This window comes from Electrona antarctica, assembly GCF_951216825.1.
Source record: "Electrona antarctica genome assembly, chromosome: 13".
In the NCBI taxonomy this organism is placed as follows: Eukaryota; Metazoa; Chordata; class Actinopteri; order Myctophiformes; family Myctophidae; genus Electrona; species Electrona antarctica.
In genome coordinates this window covers 23,328,143-23,344,602 of record NC_136794.1, presented here as the reverse complement: position 1 = coordinate 23,344,602, position 16,460 = coordinate 23,328,143, and positions in this window count along the sequence as shown.

Below are 16,460 nucleotides of genomic sequence, written 5' to 3'. Positions count from 1 at the left end.
GTAGCAGTAGCGCAAAAGGGCCACTTCACCCCTTTTGCTACCAGATTTTGCAACCAGATCTTATCAGGGATCAATTCTAGGTCCTCTGCTGTTCTCCATCTACATGCTCCCCATTGGTAACATCATTCGCTCCCATAACATCAATTTCCACTGCTATGCCGACGATACTCAGCTGTACATCCCACTCAAACCCGGTTCAGACCATATATCACGCCTCGTAGCCTGTCTCTCCGACATCAAGGACTGGATGTCGCAAACTTTCCTCCAGCTAAACCAGTCCAAATCCAAAATAATCCTATTTGGCCCTTCTAGTTCAACCCTCTCCTTCCTAACCTGACTCCGCCAGATGGGGCAGCAGAGAGTACACTGGGTTCCCCCCTCCTGCTCCCATCTGGGAACTCTCAGGCAGACTAGATGCTCCGGCCACAAAACGGCCTGGCCAATCAGCGGCAGCTAGAGGCGGGATCAAGGCATACACAGTGCTGCCTTGATCCCGCCTCTAGCTGCCGCTGATTGGCCAGGCCGTTTTGTCTTTTGTCTGCCAGAGAGTTCCCAGATGGGAGCAGGAGGGGGGAACCCAGTGTACTCTCTGCTGCCCCATCTGGCGGAGGTTATCTCCTTCCACCCTCAATTTGGTTCCCTGTCCACAAATATCACACCTGCAGCCCGCAACCTGGGTGTGATCTTTGACTCCGACCTATCAACTGTGGTTAAAAATAACCACAGTTGTTCAATCATGCTACTTTCAGTTGAGAAATATTGCCAAAATTAAATCATTACTGTCAGCCCCTGACCTTGAAAAAGTAATTCACGCCCTTATTTCATCACGCCTCGACTACTGCAACTCCATTTACTCCGGCCTTAACAAAAAAGCAATTTCCCGTCTACAACTCATACAGAACTCTGCCGCCCGACTACTTACTAACACGAGAAAACGGGACCATATCACACCCGTATACTAGCTGGCCTTCACTGGTTGCCTGTGGGCTCCAGGTGCGATTTTAAAATTATCCTTAGACTTAAACGGAATGGCCCCTAAATATGTAAGGGATAATATCTGGCTAGGTGGTCATTGTCGGGAGATAATTCACCGACAGGGAGTTTAACCACAGAGGCGAAGCCGAGGTGGTTACACTCCCTGATGATGTCACTGGTGGACGGGTTTCTGAACTGCCCACAGCCCTCCTATGAGACACAGACTGAGTAGGAAAAAATGGTGGTATTTTATCATGAACATTAGTTAGGACCAATTATAGGAAGAGAAGTTGAAAAGTGGTGAAGTGGTCCTTTAAGGGTTTGATTCCCACAAGGGCCACACATCATGAAAGATGGATTCTCTCACAGTAGTGCCGCAGATAAGGAAAAGAAAATGTCGATAAAATGTTATATATGGGACATAAGCTCTAAAGAGTCTTTATGGTAGTGGTCATGACCCCCAGAGCTCTGGCTAGGCTGTGGTCTGTGGTTTGGGGGAACAGAGAGGTCAAAATGAATGATGTGTGTCTCTCTGTGAGAAGGCTGTGTGTGTGTGTGTGTGTGTGTGTGTGTGTGTGTGTGTGTGTGTGTGTGTGTGTCACTGTGTGTGTGCGTGTCACTGTGTGCGTGCGTGCGTGCGTGCGTGCGTGCGTGCGTGCGTGCGTGCGTGCGTGCGTGCGTGCGTGCGTGCGTGCGTGCGTGCGTGCGTGCGAAGGAGGGCGGAGAAAGAAGGAGTGAAATTGGAATGGAGAACCTGAGAAGAATAAGGCTTTTGTACAGTATATACAGTATATTTGTCTGGTGTCTGAGCCAGTTAGAGCACTGACTACTTGTGAGTCACGGGCCCAAGTTTGATTCCGACTCCCATCTTTTTTCTTTTTTTGAGTGGTGTAAACCACTCCTACAACTGGCTTTGTTAGTTTACGTGTCTGTCTGTCTGTTCGTACCAAAAAATTAGCACGGTTGCTATGGTCACCCAGTTCACACGGGTGTGATTTCATTACGTCAGACATTACGTCACACCACAGCTGATCAGTCTATATAAGACCTTACACCACTCAGTTCACACGGGAGTGATTTTTTGTTTTTAATCCCACGATTTTGTAACCAATGTTTTTCACCCAGTGCCAATTGCCTAAACTGTAATCCTGGGCGCTACTCTCCCTCTGCCAACCTGGGGAGAGCCCCGAACTGAGCTCATGCTTCCTTCAATGCATGAGGAGTGAGCAGGCCGCTGAATTCTTCTTGCCTGACAGGGGGGACTTTCCCCGGTAGGACGTAGCACGTGAAAGGAACACGTTATTCCAACCAGTTCCTTTCCCTGCCATCAGGCGCCCCGGCTGAACTAGTGGAGGCAGTATAGAGACCAGGATTGACTGCATGTGTTTTGTGAGGGTACCCTAGGGGACATGTCGGGGAGAACATGCAAACTCCACACAGAAAGGCCCTTTCGCCAACCCCACCTAGAGTATGGGCGCTGATGATGCGGAGGAGAGAACACGCCCCCAGCGTCCCCAGCGGGTATCGAGTCCGAATCAATCAATCAATCAAACTAAATAAATTACTTCTTAAACCTCATACAGTATAATATCTATAACTATATAGTATATACAGTAGGCCTACATGGGGAGGACAAAGGGCCTTAGAGAGAGAGAAGAATTGAGGACAAACACTATTTAGTCCCGGTCTGGGAGGAAGAGAAGAGGAAGAGAGGTGATGAGAAGCAGAGACAGTACAGCTCAGGGGTGGAGTTTGGATGGAAAAGTCAAGGATAGGGTTCTTAGGAGTGTGAGCAAGAGGGGAATAGGGGGAGTGGGTGGAGGCCTGACGTCTGGTGGCCTGCGGTCCTTTAGTCATGCGCTCCTTAAGAGGGGCTTTAAATCAGCATGGAACGCGCGCGCACGCACACACGCACACGCGCACACGCACACGCACACACACACTGTATAGCGCACACAAAATGGCAACGACAAAATGCTCAGCTGGAACGTCTCCTTCCGTTCTTCCTTACTCCCCCCCACTCTCTCTCTCAAACCGCCTCAAGCTCTACATTACCGTTTCTAGAATCCCTGCTTCTTCAACAAAGTGTACTGTACATGAATTAATTACCTGGATAACATGTGCGATTGGGAGCTTACTTCCCCATATGTGGCTTTTTGCCTGAGTTGGACGAAGGTGTATGGTGTGTGAAGTTGAATAAAGAATGTCCTGAATGTAGAACTTCCCTTCAACAAACATCATCCAGGGAGTCATCCAGGGGTCTATTCTGTACTAGCTCATGGGCCCCGTCCTTTTCCGCCCACACTAAATAAAAGTGGCAAAAAATGCTGATTTATGAGCTTGTACTCAGTCAGCCATTTTTGCTTGTACATTTTTGCTTGTACTCCATCATCCATTTTTGCTGAATGTTCACCCCAGACTAGGGATGCTAAGGTTTAAGTGGTTGTAGATCTAAATCTATACCAGTCTAATAAATAAATAAATGTATTTTGGGTCTTCACAAAATGAGTCTTCAGTCTTGTTTTAATGAGCCCCACGTGAGACTATACTATACTATATAATATAAAAACTATACTTTTTTGTCAAGCCAACTTGAGCTATTATTAATAGCTCAAGTTGGCTTGACAAAAAAGTTTAGGAAAGCTCCCCCATGCTACCAAAGAACGTCCTCTGGTACCGGTATCTCTTTAAAAAAATCTTGCAGCATCTCCAGCTCAGCTGCAGCTATTTAGACAGTCAATTACTCCAATTGGCGTAGTTTAGTGTCCAGGTCCATAAAGTCCATTCACACTGAAGTGAGAGTTAGCCAGAGTTCTACACGTAACTAGCTCAAACAAACACACAAGCCTATTAAAAAAGGGTATTTTTTAGCTTTGCTCAAGCTATAGGGCTCACTACCCTGGGGCTCATTTCTCGTAGCATTTGTAACCTTAAGTTGAACGCACACTACCAAAGGTTTCTTTAAGTAATTTATCAAAAATATATATATATATTTAGAGGCAAAAATGTCAATATCTGGGAATTCAGAGAAAGGTTCCCAGGGAAAATACATAGCACAGAAAATGTACCCTTGTTTGTGTGGAGATGGCCTAATATAATTGGGACAAAATCTGTCTTAAAATATAAACATTTTACATAATGTAGTTTCAGATCAAATTGTTGTAAAACAAAATGTCCAATATGTATCTTCATCATCATCACCAAAAAAACAACAGCTAAATCTGTTCATGACAATGTTGTGACAGTACATGATTGAATTGATTTAGTTTGTAGAATGGATACAGTTCAAGGAAAGTACAGGTCAATACAAAATCTAAGAATTGTTTACATACAGTAAGGGTCCTCCATTTTCAGCTCACCTGGTCTTCAACCAGCCAAAATTCTCACATGTCTCCCCCCTTCTCCGCTCCCTCCATTTGCTCCCGGTCGCCGCCTGCACAGAGTACAAAACTCTGATGCTAGCCTTCAAAGCAACCAAAGGTATGGCATGATTGAACCCTACAAACCCTCCCGTGCGGCACGTGCTCAGATCAGCTAACACAGGGAGGCTGGAAGTACCTTCGCTACAAATGCCGGGACAACACTCCACACGCAGTGGCGTATGTAGTAATTAATTATGAATTAGCTAGGCCTGGGACCATCTAGGCCGCGCACAAACAGTGTGATTCTCCACTGCATATGCCACTGCATATGCCAACCGTTTATATTGGTTTTCTATCCAGCAATGTTCGAGAGTTTGAATGCTTGTGCTCTATTCAACACCTAAACTTCTTCATTGCTATCGACGCCCATAAAATGTACTATTTGGACAGTCTGGTTATTAGTGAGGGTGATACCCAAAAAACGAACTTGTATTGTAAGAGCACAGACTCTGCATAGGAAAACTTACCATCCTCATACACACAGAATAATAAATGCCAATGGGAATAAAAACTGTTTCTTCATAGTGATGCCATAGAAGAACCATTTTGGTTCCAGAAAGAACCTAAATTACCCTAATATTTCTCTAATCTAATCTAATCACCTTCATCAAAAATAGCACATATACAAGATCTGCAGATCTACAAGCTCACAAATTGGTTCCATTTCTGGTTCCTCACTAGCTGTTCACTTTATTAAAGCCCAACTCTCAGATAACTATTTTGGATATACATTTTGGCTCATGGATGTATAAAGAAACCAGGATAAGTCAAGACATCAAAAGCCCATTTCCTAGGTGGGGTTGGCAAAAGGGCCTTTCTGTGTGGCGTTTGCATGTTCTCCCCGTGTCCCCTAGGGTAGCACACTAGCACAGCAGTAAACCTGGTCTCTAAACTGCCTTCCCCTGGCCAGCCTGATGGAGGGGAAAGGAACTGGTCGGAATAACGTGTTCCTTAATCAACACGCTACGTCCAACCGGGGAAACTCCCCCCTGTCAGGTGAAAAGAAGCGGCTTGGACTCCTCATTCATAGAAGCAAGCATTTTCAGTCCGTTGCTCTCCAGAGTTTGGCAGAGGAAGTGTAGCGCCCAGGATTACATTAGATAATTGACTCTAACAGACTCTATAACAGACCGCTGCCTAATCAGGCTAAGAGCACCTGGCTGCACGGCTTGAATTTTATGCTGTATCCTTTATCCAACATGACAACCATGTAAACAAACACAGGAAGCCATGCAAGGGAGCAACCTGCACATCGGGAGCAATTATAGGTTCTTGCTCAAGGGCACGTCATCACAAACTCTGTGGGAGCCCGGGATCGAACTGGGAACCTCAGTGTATGAGCATTCTGGTGAGTACGAGCCAAGCAAGAGGCTTGTTGTCTGTGGGATGGGCAGCTACACAGAATATGTGTTCATATGGAATGATGAAACTCTTTCACTCACACACATTTCTCGTAAATTGCATTGTTATATCTGTTTGTAGGCCTACTCTCACACCAAGATCGGTCTTAATGAGAATTTGAATATCATGCCATTGTTGTGATGTTGATCTCAAGGTCAACCTAAGAGACTCCAGAGACTTGATCAGATGATGTTATACTTTATGGACTTGATTACTGTAGATGGTGATTTTCTTTAAACTGTATGGACTTGATTAGATTGTGATATGGTGATTATTTTAATGCTGTCCTGTGGTTGTTTGGGCAACTTACTGTTTTAGTGTAAATTCACTATGATCATGTATTATTATAAATTAAAAAAGAAAATATTGTCCAGATTTTCTATGCTACTTAAGTCAATGTAGTGGCTTATACGTACCCATGTAGATGTGTCTGAACCCACATAATACAGAAACAATTGTTAGAGAAGAACAATGTTAAGATTGACTCCAGGACAATTAGTGTTTCAGCAGCATCGCTAGCCTACAGTGGACGTGGACCCCTAAAATGTTTCAAGCTGAGATGTGTTGTTTTTACATAGCAGGATATTTAATTAGTCAAATCTTAAGGTCTTTTCAAGTACTCAAATGATTAATCTGCCCCAGAAAGTTTGAACGCATTTCCATTCCAACTAATTTACTGAATAAGTATCAAGCCTATGCATGTGTGTGCTACACTAAGCTACAACAAGAACTGATCACGCACACACACGCACACGCACACGCACACACACACACACACACAGCACAAAATATGCATCTACACACAGGGATAATTTAAACCAAAATAAATACACTCAATATGTACATACCGTATGTACTGTACATGTTTAAATTATTAAAGGAACTCAAACACTGTTGGCCTATGGGTGATGATGTAAAAGAATTTCTAATGAGTACAGTGACATTGCTGTGAACAGCCCTGTGTCTATAATCTTGTTCTAATTAGTCCCTCCAACTGACAGAGAATTTCCTCTGGAAGATGAAAGAGATTCCAGATTGGTCCTCGTCTGGGTAGTAAATGAGCAGTTGGCGCGTTTGTCTGCGTCAAAGATGGTTTCATGAAAACAACCGATAATCATGCCAGAGTTGGAGTGTGAGCAGTTTGCATGCAAGCAGACACTCTACATAGACACAGATCTAACGCTGTGCTTTAGGTCATTGGATAGACACTGTAATTATCTCAGTGGAACACTTGAACTACCCTGAAACAAATATTTAGATTCAGGAATCTGCCAATCCGGCTACACTTACATACAGTATGCAACACCTGACCAACTAAAATCCAGAATAATAGCAATAGAATAAAGCTCACCTCTGCATGTCAGAAGACAGTCATAGCTCACCTGTTGTCCAACCAAAAAATATTGTAGTAACAAACTCCAAAATTAATCTTTATTTAGTGATTGCCACAGTTAATCCATTATTAATTGACATGCTCCTTTGAGGCAACGACAGAGACTTAAAAGTGCCAGATTACCCCAAATGCCAACTCTTTTGGCATTTGGCTTTAAAAATAATAATAATAATAAAGAAAGAGTCACTTACAGTAGTAACGCAATCCATGTGACTGCATTTAGTACTATTCTTCATCTCCTTTAAAACCCCTCTTTTGAATTAGCTCCAAGCAGGAGTTGAGGAAGTTGTTCAAACTCACTTGGGTGGAGGTCTCTATTTTAAGAGTCGTTATTCTAAATGAGCTGCAGCCACTAGTGTGGCCATCTATCATAGAACACGAGTCACGCGTTTGAGACTAGAAAGGGAGTCACGCTGGGAGGAAGCTGTAATAGTCCATGCCAGCTTGATTGCAACCTGTGACACGTGTGTCCCAGATGACCATTCTTCTACTGTACAATATGGCACTGTTTCTAAACATCCTGGAGAATCAGTGGTGTATACTGGCCATCTGGCATACCAGGAGGACAAATCACGGTGTGCCGCATCATCAGTGAGCTGTTGGACAGTGAAAAAAAATTAAAAAAAAGAATCCAGAAAGTTTTTACCGGACGTCCGGCACAGTCTATCGCTTTACCGACTCTCTGTGTGTCACACAGAGACGACAAGACAGGCTCACACTACTAGGAGTTGTTGGGCCGATTTCTCCCAGATTCATTTAAATGTGTCCTAGCATCACAGGCTCCGCCATAGCCTACTCCATCTCTTTAATGGGCATCGGATCACACATTAAATTACTTTTACACCGTTTGTATGACCCTCACTGACCCACTGACATTTAGAAATATTGCAACATGTTGCATCCATTACTTGATGTGAGCTAGTAGAATACCAACAAAGTCACCCTTTTAACAACTCGCGCTGCATGGGCGTACAGCCGGCGAAACTGCTCGGTCTGGTATTCCTAAAGTAACCTAAGTAAATTATGCTTAAACCTAACCTTATTCCTAATCTTAATCTCAGTGAAACAGTGCCAAAACCTAACCCTATTCCAAAAAGTAACCCCAGTAAAACTATGCCCAACACTAAAGTAATTTCTAACCTTATTCTCAGTAAAACAAAATAAAGAATATGGGCGAAGTATGTGCGACGGTACCCGTTACCAGCTAGTAGATTTTCGTCACACAACACTGTCGTACACAAATGTGAATCAAGCTTAAAATAGTTTAATCTGTCAATGAATCATTGGCTGAACTAGGCTTTAAGGCAGCGAATGACTAAAATATGCTTTATTTTAATAACGGACCACTCCTTGGTGTATTATTCCAATGTTTCTTGACCCATCAGCCAAGACCCAAAAGGCCTACTGCTCCACATGATAACTAAGTGAAAGTGACCCTCTATGCATGATTTCAAGAGCCTGAGTCAGTCTGGGAATAGATTGTGGTGCAGGGGCTGGGTTGTTTTAGAAGCCAGACAATATTCCCTACACAATATTCTCCTTTTCTTCTGCCATTATTTCTGAACTTCGTACTGCACTGATGAGCTGCAGTATTATATTTCACCACATACCTCGATAAGCCTCGGGAGTGTTGAGTCTGTGATTGAAGCATAGAATATCAACAATGTGAATAATGAGATAACAGAGTTTTTATTTTATTTTACCGCAGTCATTTCTATCTATATACACTGCACAATCCAGTCCATGTCAGTGTAAAAGTGCCTGTGTAGAATAGAGTAGAACACTGTGTCAAAAGAGAGCTATGCTTAATGAGGAAATAGAAGTAGAACCCTGGGTTCATTCACTTGCAGCTTGCAGGCAAATGAGTGGACTAAAAGCTACGGTTCTAAACCATTACATCACTTCTAATCAGACAGCTCTCAAATGTAAAAAGGAAGTAAAGACCTCAAAGCAGATGGCTTTTAATGTTCTGGCGAAGATACAGTTGGAACTCCTAATTATTTTCACTTTACTTTAAGTCGATTGCAAAGCTAACTCTTGCTGATGGTCTGAACTCAGCCTGAACAGAGACGGAAAAACAATTTTCTACATAATCCGTCAAAGTAGTGATAAATCAGACCAAAGGAAAAAGGTAGGTCTTCTGGTAGGAACAATATATAAAGCCTTTATTGTACTGCCTGTTCATTGCAATAAAAGCAACATGTTTCGGGCCAACACTGGCCTTCTTCAGGGCAGCAAGCCTTGCCTTATAGTGATTTCCTTGATAAACTGCAACTACATAGTTCCTATACTAAACGGCACCTAATTGTAACTAAAGTTAATGCTTTGTCAGCCGAACATCCGGCTCCACTTTGCATGCATTGTAGTTCTTCTGAGCCTACTGGACTGTGAAGAAACTGTTGTACTCGTGGCAGCAACAGTAAACCTTACTACCATTGTGTAAACCTTGCTTTCCAGCCTCTTATAAATTATACAAACAAAGGTCTGCTACTGCACTTCCTTTGCCTAAAAGGAAGTTTCTGACAGAAATCTAAAACCAGGCAAGTTTGGCTTAATTTTAGTTTAGTTTTTTGGTTTAGTTTTTGGTCAACATAGAATTCTCATGTCATGCTCAGATTAAGATACTGTATGTCACAGCATCTGCCAAGTCGCACTTACTTCACAGCAGCAGAAAAACTGTCCATCATTCTTTGTGCCAAGAAGAATATACTCTGACCACAATGACAGTAGCATGATGTGTTACCCCAAATCCTTCACATAGGCCTGTTATAGCGCCACCAGGAGTCTGAATTTTGCAAAACACTTTCTCAGATTTTGTCCAAACATCACACAAATTGGTACACAGCATCTCTATAGCCATTACACAAACTGGTCTTTCAGATTCTTCATACTCCATCCTAATTGGCTAAGATTGGCTTCAAAAGTTTGCAGGAATGCTCCGTTTTGAATAAAATGCCTCAAATCATGATTTCCGTGAAATCACACGAAATGAGGAAGAAATACCATTAGAACATTTTCAAATCAGCCTCATGGTGGTGCTAAAACAGGCAGATTTGTGTTTACCTATATTGTAACTGCACTGATCTTTGCCCTGCATTTTTCACATCTGCCTTTTATAGCCTTTTATCAGGAGGCTGACTTATGTAAAATATATTTTTATTATATTACTCCTTCAGATTTTATCCAAATTTCACTCAAATCGATACACATGATCTCTAAGTGATCTGTTATATTTTTCATATTCCATCCTGATTGGCTAAGTTTGACGTCTAACAAACGTTCCTGACCTGGTGGAGACCTGTGCTCAGAGGAGCAGTTTTTCTAGTTCTTTTTTTTCCTCTCTCCGTTGGTCCATACTGTAGCTTTCACTATGGTAATAGCAGTCATTGTCAAAAGAAAAGTGTGTGCGTGTGCGTGCGTGCGTGCGTGCGTGCGTGCGTGAGTGCGTGCGTGTGTTGGTTGTGAGTCAGCCCGTCTCCAGATGTCAGGGGTGGGGGGGGGGGGGGGGGGGGGGGTGCAGATGGTCGTCATTCCCTTCTGACAACTACAGGAACACAGAGAGAGAGAGAGAGAGAAACATTTATAAGAAAGGATGAAAAAATAAATAAAAAATAAGGAAAGAAAAATGGAGCATGTTAGAGTTAGACACAGAAGGGGAGAGAGAGGAAGCGAGAGAAAAACACAGAGAGAGAGAGAGAGAGAGAGAGAGAGAGAGAGAGAGAGAGAGAGATAAAAGACAGACTGACTTTCTTCTCTCTGCTGTGACAACATTGCTGACACTCACTGCTGGAGGGGACGTTTTGTACTTTGAAACTGATGGAGTGTGAGCACATTGGAAACCGGTTGAGGCCTTTTACACTTGTAACCCTTCTGACGATGCTATGCTTCTGAAGAAGAGAGAGAGTGCTGCCGCGCATCAGCCAAACGAAGGCAGCTCCGTGCGTCGTAGGAGCAGGACAACACAGCATAAACGTAGAGAACACACTGGAGCAGCTTGGAGACGGACAATTACAGCCTTTTTTATGAAGGTGTATAAATAATGACTGACCTTTCAACACTACTGCATCTTACTCAGTCATGACGCAGACTCGCAGAGTCAAGTATAACATTACCTCGTCATTACCTATTCAATGCTATTGAGCCACATCTCTTTGTCGAACGACTCGGCGAGCCAGTATACAAGCTCAAGTTGTGAGCTTGTGAGTTCAAGTAGGCTATTTTTGCCACATTAGCCTACGCATGACATGCCCGGAATTTGGTCGCAAGGGTTCATGTGGTTAAAACGTTGATACGTCATTGAAGTGGTTCAGGAAATATAACTTTTTACAGTTTTTCAATACATGTCATGCACATTCACGCTTGCACTGCACATTTGCCTCGCTTCACAGCAACCTCTTAAATCATTCATAACTTGAGACAAGTGACATATCTCTTCAAACCAAGTCTTTCTGTGAACCGAAAAGGTCTGAATACAAAATACAAATCCATGCTAAGCTTAATATATGCAGTTTTTTTTACAAGATAATCTATGAAGCTTTCCTCTGCAAAGATGACAAGCCATCTAAGAATTGAATCAATGCAACATAAAATCTGATCCTAAAACCTTTTATGACCCAATCCTGAAAAATTAAAAAGATCAGCTATATATTGTGTGTGTGTGTGTGTGTGTGCGCGCGCGTGCGCGCGCGCGTGTAACTGTGTATGTGTGTATAGACTGTATCGGCTAGGTGGACCACGGCCATTTCAGTAGGACTCAGACATAGCCATAAACAAAACCTATATGCCCATACCGTATAGGCAGGACCACGGCCAACGTCACTATTACTCTAGCCTGAAAGAGACATTATGCTTTTCAACAAATGAAAGGAAGGGACGTGGCTGGACGCCGGGGATGCGCCATGACGCTCATAGGTGGCAAACCTCGCACCAGAAGTTGGATGAATGTATGTTGGTTTTCATGGTTTTCTAGGGAGAAAAAAATCATGGTTTGACGACGACATACTTAACTATAGTATGTAGTTTTTCGACATACTATAGTAAGTGGTTTGCCATGGTTTTTGATAAAGCAGTTTTTCAATTAAATTGTTCAGAGGGCCACATTATCAGAAACCCAAGGGGCCGGACTGCCCCCCGAGCTATATTAATCTCATATGTACACTTGACACAACGCACTACCACATTTTCCCAAATGTTATTTAAGATGCTATCTTAATATAGATGTAGACCTATTTGACAATTGCCTTCCTTGATGCATTAATGAGCGTTGACGAGCATCAGCTAGTCACAGCCACACACACCTCTCCTCTGCAGTGCTCTATCCAAAAGCCCTTGAATATGATTAAGGATCACTGTGATTATGGTAAGCTCACTTTTCATATTGCAAATTTCTTTTACATATATATAGGCATATATATATATATACTGTATACACACGGAGAACACATACAGATTTAGCGTGAACTTGTGAGCTGGTACTGTATCTGATCTGTTATTTTTTTGTACTGTCTGTGCTATAAAATAGGACATTCATTTATGAAAAAATATAGAAAGATGGAATATGGAGATACTGTAAAAGGCTTCTGCATAGCAGCGACAACAACATACTGTATTTCTCTTCCTGTGTGCATTAGATAGACTGTCATCTTCTCACAGACATTCCTGCCTTCTCTCAGAGGTGCATCCTTGCCGTTTCTGAGTGCTATGTGTGAAAAAAAGAAGAAGTATTTGGACTAGCAGTTCACTTCAAACACTTCAAACATACTCCAGGCTGACAGGAATAAATAACTCCTGAGTTGTTGTGGTGGCTGAGCTGCTTGAGACGCTCGTCTGTGAACACGACTGAAATGTGTAGCCACTGGAAAACAACACTGGTGTCTGTGTTGTGTTCTCTTACGGTAGTGCACATCATCTCTCTCTGCCCTTATCCTACAGACCTATACACGCCGGTGAGGGTCAAAATGTACAGGTCCATTTTTACCGTCACACTTGAATATGTTTTTTATGTTTATCTTGCCACACTAATTGAAAGCCCTGTGCCTGTTATCCGTTCGCCTTTGTTCGCCTTCTCCTACCAAACCACACTGTTTGCACAAATCTCTCCATGAACAATACCTACTGCATGCCTGTCCAGGCATAACACCCTATATTGCATCCACGCAACTGTCATAATTGCTGTACAGTTCGCATTTGCAAGAAATACCATGTTATTGCGCAACATTTCACAGTGATGCAAATTACATCACATTTTAGGCCACTCCCCTTTCTACTGCGTATGTGTGTGCGCGCACACACGCACGCACACACGCACACACACGCGCACACACACACACACAGTACAGTGCGGTACAGTACAGTACAGTACGGCACAGTATGGTACAGTACAGTATGGTGCAGTATTGTACCGTACAGTACAGTACACCATGGTACAGTACAGTATGCTACAGTACCATACGGTACATGGTACATTACAGTACAGTAGAGTACAGTAGAGTACACTACACTACAATACGGTACAGTGCGGTACGGTATTGTACGGTACAGTACAGTATGCTACAGTATGCTACAGTACAGTACAGTACAGTACAGTACAGTACAGTACAGTACAGTACAGTACAGTACAGTACAGTATGGTACAATACAGTACGGTACAGTACAGTATGGTATAGTATACTGGCCACCTGGATGGCGTGGGTAACAAATATTAATTGGAAAAAAGTAATATTGGCCAAACAAATGCAAATGTGCTTCTCTCTCTTTATTTGTATTTTTTAAAGATATTTTTGGGGCTTTTTTGCCTTTATTTGATAGTTTACAGAGAGAGATGGGGAGTGACACGCAGCAAAGGTCGTCGAGATCGGGAGTCGACCCCCGCGACACGCTGTCAGGCTGCCCGGACCGCTAGGCCGGTCCGGGCTGCAAATGTGCTTCTCTGATTCAAGTCAAAGCGTGAGCCTATGGATTCATCATGACAGATGTACATGCTTTCCGAAGCGTTAATTTATTAATTTGTAGCCCTGGGAGTGTGCAAATGTAACCAAATGGACCATTACGGGTCTATTTAGTTACATTTGCACAATTCTCAGAGCTAAAGTAACAGTGGAGATTTCGCTGTGTACTTTGGATGAGAGATCTCTCTCAGCGGGGGAGGAGGCTGGCTAATGGAGGAGATGTATGGGGATAACAGTGGGGTTTATGAATAAAATATAATGAAAAATACTCCTGGGCATAGAACTATTGGCATGGCATCCTGTCTACACTGCTTCAACACTCATCCATTTATCCATGTGGGGCTCTGGGACGAGAGACGGAGGAGAGGAGGAGAGACCGGGAGATGTCGGGATGCAGGACTGCACACAGAAAAATAATGGCTCTTCAATGGTTCTTTAAAAGGCTGCATGGTTCCGCGAAGAACCCTCACCACTAAAGAATGCTTTTATTTAGTGAATGGTTATTCATGTTCTTCTTATGGATCTAGACTCTAGAGAACCATTTTTGTCTATGTTCTTTGAGGTACCAGAAATAGTGCCCAGTTTTGACAGAATCCCAATATCCACGGCAGCAACTCTCAACATCCACAAATAGCTGATCTACAGTCTCACAATGTGTCGAGCTTATACTGTAAGTCGCCTATTTTTGATGAGGCGATTTGGTGTAGAAGAGGGACAAAAGGAGTGGACCAAGTATAGAGCCCTTGGAGAAACCAGTTCTATGTAGTACACAGGGTTTAAAATAGATGGTTCTTTAAAGAACCTTGGTCTGAAAGGCTCTATCTGGAACAAAACAAAATATTCTATGGTATTGCTCTGAAGAACCAGTTTCAGTTCAAGTTGGCACCTTTATTTCTCTGTGTGTATGAAGTAGGAGGAGGAGGAGGAGGAGGAGGAGGAGGAGGGGGGGGGAGGAGGAGGAGAGAGAAGTAGAACGATGTAGGGAAGGTTAATGAGGAGTCTGTCACCCTGGGATGTCCTTCTCTGGCTCCAGTCTGACAAAAACAAGTATAAACACACACGTACGCATGCACAGCATGCACACACACTCACACACACTCACGCACACACTCACACATTCGTGCACGCACGTGCACATATTCAAACACCCTAGTAAAAGCACAGTAAAAGCTGTTAACCTATAACTCAGCTCATCAACAGGGCAACAACACAGGAAGACTGCTTCATTAACACAGAACCTAACACTAACAGCACAGCGACAAGACAAGAGACATATTCATTAAATGTGAATGCTGTAAACATAGTGAAGACAAATACAGTGGAGACCGACATTCAATCCCTTTCCCACAACTACAAACGCAGTCTGTTACAGACATTAATAATTAGGCCTACTATTTTTAAACGGCTTCCTTGTATATAAACAACAAACACTTTAGTGTTCATAGGCTATTGCACAGTAAAATCCGGAGCAGCAGTTAATCAGACAGTGTAAGAATTGAAGGGTCAGAGATCATAAAGACTTCTATTCCTCATTAAGCACAGAGACACTCTGCTGCACTGGCACTATCACTTACGTATTTATACACTTACACGTTTGATGCCTGCTCCTAAGTGGTGTCAATCACTTGCACAAGAGACTGTGATTCTTTATCTTCTGCTATATATACCTGCTGCTATTTAGAGCCCGATCTCATGCAAACACGGTGAATTGTCAATTTCATACATAGTACACGCCTAGAAAACCCCAAAATCTGTACATATTTCACTACTATAGTTTTGACCGCGACGGAGTCGTGGCTTTCACTAGTATTGTATGTACGGAAGTGCCAATCTTTGCTATTTCACCGTGTTTTGATGGGTTTGGGTTTGACATTATTTACGATTCTCTCGTGGCTCAAGTCCTTAGACGGAGCCCCTCCATCACAGTCTATGGGGAGGATTTCACTGTGCAGATTTTGGGGTTTTCTAGGCGTGTACGTATGTACGGAAATTCCAGTCCGTAAATTTCACCATGTTTGGGTGAGACCGGGTTGCTATTTACACAAGAGACTGATATTCTGCCAAATAGTTTTCTTCTATTTTCAACATTTACATTATCTCTATTTTCAACGCAGTGAGCTTATACAAAAAACAAGGAATTGCCGAGTAACAGCAACCAATGAGAGTCGGGACTAAGGGAGGGACATAATGAAATTTTTGTCATTTCAGTTCTCCAAGGCAGACATGTTAATTGCATAGTTGTGCCACACCTCACCACACCTGTTGTCAAGCACGACATGACATCAATCTTTACAAGATGTTGTGCATCGTTCTTCGTTAACG